Genomic DNA, 4,511 nt, shown 5'->3' with positions numbered 1-4,511 from the left:
ATCGGAAGATGGCTGAAATGGTGGTTGGCCTTGTTTCCTTTTTTCTGTCTCTTTTTTCCTACTATGTTCTCCTCTGCTTCTCTTTTCTTCCTTTTGCTTCTCATGGGGCTGTTGTTGACGAGGAGGGTAGTGGCAATTGGTAGCGATGCTAGTGGCGGTGGAGAGGAAGTCGATGATGCCCCACGGTGGTTATAAAGGTGGCAGTCACTGGGAAGCCCGATGAGAACTGCTATTTTCTTCTTCTTCTTCAACATGTGAAGGCATAGGTTGCGGCCTTTTCTTCAATGGTGCTGCAATGAGTGGGAGGCAGATGATGAGCTGAGGAAGGATGACGATGGCGTGGGTTGTGCTGTTGTGTTTGTGCTCCTAGTGGGGTTGGTGTCATAGTGGCCGGCTATGGTCGCTCTTCCTCTTCTCTACTGCTTTTGCATTATGTCTCCTCTTCTCTGCCACTTCTGCATTATGTCTTTTCCTTGTTCAGTCACCTTGCTTCTCTGCCTCTTTTTCTAAGTGACGATTCTCAAAGCAAGGTGGGAAGTGGTAGTGTTGTTTCAAATGGTGGAGAGTGACACTAGAGAGAGATGTTACAATTCTTCTCTTCCCCTCTGTTTTCCTTCTTTCTCTTTTGTTCCCTACGTTCTCCCTCTCTCGTCTCTCATTCTTCCCCTTCCTATTCTACACTCTCATAGTGCCTCTACTCATTTCAAACTTCCCTCCCTTGTTAGTTTTTCAAAAGCCCCCCCTCTTTCTTCGAAAAAAAACCTCTTTGGCGTTGGTGTTGGGCACAATCTTTATAGGGCAAAAAGGAGTGGGGGTACGCGTCCCTGTTGTTGCGCATGGGGAGCAGAGGTGTCCCTCTCACGACACTAGGCGAGGTCTCTAATAGGCGTGGCTTTGGAGGGCACGCCTTTGCTAGCTTGTCGTTGTAAGGGGGCCTGGGTTTTGGGCAGCAACATGTAGGGAGAGAGAAACAGTGTCTCAAAATAACACTGCTTTGGTATTTGTTTTAATTTATTTTATTTGTGGGGACCCAAAAATGGGTTACAACAAAGGGCAAGGTTTTATTCGAAATCATGCAAGGATCTATAATCTAGCATCCATTACTTCGATTATCAAAGCATTAACATGATTTTATGAAAATGGGTTTCAGTTAAAAACCAAAATCTTAGGATTAAAAACCTAGAAACTTCTTATTAATGCAAATAAACCCTATATTATGTACTAGTCAAGTGGTCTAAATGGTTTAGTGTAAACAATGGGACCAAAGTTGATCTAAATCATAATGCTAAGGCAATTTTGTTTCCAAGAACATGAAGAAACTAAACCTAGCAACCTAAAAGTTCTCAGTCTACTATGAAACCCAAAACTAGCCTTTTAGGCTCCTGAAACATGTTTCTTTTGGTCCGTACAAACCATATTATCAATATTAAGAATCATTGAATTCAAAGAACTAACAAATAAAATTAAGTCATCAATAACATGCATGAAGTTCCAAAGTTCAAAAGTACTAAAGATAATCAACAAGCATATTCATGCTATTTGGATTCAAAACTTGACATTTTTAACATTTATATGCCAAAACATACTTATATGAAACATGAACTTGCACTAAAATCATCAAATTGATTAACATGCTTCCAAAATGTTGAACCAACAAATAAAAAAGACATAGAAAATACATCATCATCAAATACATCATCATCATATTATTAGGCTAAAATCACATAATCAAACAAGTGTGAAAGCCAGGAATCATGTCTTTAGTGCAAGCCTTAATAACAAATTATTAACCAAAACTAAAATAAATTATCATAGTGAAATCTACTAATACAAACTCTACTGAAAAAACATCAAATTATTCAAGCACCAAAATCAAACCAAATAATGCAAGATAAGCTTACACAACATCAAAAGAGGTTTAAACATTAAAAAAGCATGAAAAGAAAGGCCACACGGACTCCACGCTTGAGTTTCTACATGGTTATACCTTCTCCAAGCTTGCTAGCTATGAACTATTTTCCTTGTCTTTTATTTACTTCTTTCCCTTTCACTATATTTTTTTCGAAGCTTGTAAAAGCCTCTATATTAGGCTCTTGAACCTTCACACTAAGATCTTTTCATAGTCTATTTCTTATATGTTTTTCCTCTCTCTCTTTTTATTTTTATTTTTCAAGGGGTATTTATAGGATTTTGCTAGGGTTTTTGATTGATTAAAATATAGATCAATCAAATCTTAGCTCTTTGATTAAAATAAGAGAGCTTTGGACAAATGTTAACAATCAGAACCTTTGTCTTTCAATGGTTTTGGGATGGTAGTTTTGTAACAAAATTACCTAGGAGGTTTTCTTTTTCTTAGAGACAAAGGCATGCATCCATCACCTTTTGATTATGGAAGAAAGATTTATGACCCTTGATAAGAACCCTCTAAAAAAATTTAAATGTGAACACACGAAAAAGTTGAGTGGCTTTGTACAAATAAGTATCTTAGTCTAGACTAACTGAGTTGACCAATTTTAAGGCCACATCAGAGCAACTCCAACATAAATGTCATTGGAGGCCACCTAAAGTTTATAGAGGAGAATCATGCCTTTTGATTTGGTCCATTCTAGTTCAATTTGGGCGTCTATAGCTCCATATTCACTTGTTAAAGGCGCCAACTCGATTATCCGAGAATCTAAAAATATAGTAATGGCTAATTAGGAATAAGATGTTGTTGAGTTCGATAAAGAACATGGGATATAAATGTTTGATGGTCATAATTAATCTTTGTAGAGGCTGAGTTTCTTAATTAAATTATGGTGGTTACAGCCCTAGAAGTGGTCAAAGACGCAACATTCATTCGTTTAAAGATGCCTACTTGATCAACAAAAATTACCAATAAAAAACTAAACAATGGCCAAATGACGTATCGTCTAGGTTAAACCCTAGAAATTAGGGTTTTTAATTTGGGATTTGAAAATTTTTAGTTTAGTCCCTATTCTTCAAATTTGTTGTAATTCACCTATAATTATCTCTCAAACATTTAATTTCATGTAATTTCACCCTTGTCTAGATCAATCATCAGCCTCAAAGTTCAGTGCCATTTTAATCTTGGTCTTTAGTTTCTAATTTGTGCACTTAGACCCTTAATTGACCATTAAACCTTCAATTTTTTTTCAATTTGGCCCTTAATTTGGTCAAATTTAGTCTATACAGTCATGCACCTTTTTTTCCAGTTTGGTTCTTAGTTTTAGATTTCTTCAATCAAATTTCTAATTAGTCACCAAACTTTAATATTCTTACAATTAAGCCCTTGATTCATCCAATAAACCTCCTAAAAAACCAATTAAGTCCCTAGACTTTAATTTATTTCAAATAACACCCAAATTGAGTCCAAAAACTGATTTTTCTAGTAATCAAGCCCTCAATAAAATTAATTAAGCCTTCCAAAATTCTCATTAAGTCCTTACCTATCCAAATTTGTATTTTTTTACCCTAATAGAAATATTTTCATCGATCGGGCCCTTTGTCAATTGGAATTGGGTTATTAATTATAGTAGTTTTGTACATTTTGGTCCTTCAACTTTTCCACTTGTAATTTGGTCCTTCAGCACCAACTTGAGTAATCTTTTGAGCTTTCTTTATATATATCCTCTTGTATTTTAGATTTTCTCTTTCTATTTTTTCTTTTTTTCTTTTCTTGATTTTTCATGGAGTGAAAAGTTAGTAACAACAAATTGATTGTAAATAAGTTTTAAAAACTGAAGACTATAATATATATAATTAGCATGTGAGATTAAAATTCTATATTTAGAAAAATCAAGTAAGGACTTGATTTACGACGACCCAGCTTTCAAGTGTTGATCAAATTCTAGGAGGAAGAACCATCTTCATACAAGTTTTGCACAAATCCTAAATAAGTTTATGTTGTTTAAAGAGATACATGAGACTTGAAAAATATTCTAAAATCCCTATTTTCACTGTGTCATGTATTTCAAGAAACCCAAGAAAGTAATCATAGAGAAATAAGAGGTGCAGCAAATCACTTTGAGGCACTCATAGTTTTTCATGTTTTGTAGTAGCTGACTCTAAAACAGTTTGCATACACACACGCAAACGAAGGAAAAAGAAGAAGAAAACAATAAAGTTAAAACGGACTTAATTATGCTTGGTAATTAACTTAACCAAGCAAAGCAAGGCCAATACATTATCACTAAAGAGCTCAATAGAGTAATTTTTTCTTTCGATAATCCATAATCACCACCCCACCATAATGTTTAGCTGCCTCCTTGTTGTTGATAAAATCCATTTTCATCATGGGAACTTGGATTCCACAATAATCATATCGTTGCTGATGGTGTTCTTGATGAGGTGAAGACCTCCTGGGGCATCCATACCACTCATCTATTAGTGCAAACCCTTCCAACCCAATCTTGTAAAGGCGATCTGCTTGGCGAGGCATTTGCAAAATGACACTAAAAAATAAGAAGAAGAAACAGTTTAAGTATGTGCTGAGTTTTAGCTTGACTTGT

The sequence above is a fragment of the Populus euphratica genome, unplaced genomic scaffold, assembly GCF_000495115.2.
Source record: "Populus euphratica unplaced genomic scaffold, PopEup_1.0 scaffold216.1, whole genome shotgun sequence".
NCBI classification, from domain to species: domain Eukaryota; kingdom Viridiplantae; phylum Streptophyta; class Magnoliopsida; order Malpighiales; family Salicaceae; genus Populus; species Populus euphratica.
The sequence above is the reverse complement of the archived record's forward strand: the minus strand, read 5'-3'. Positions refer to the sequence as shown.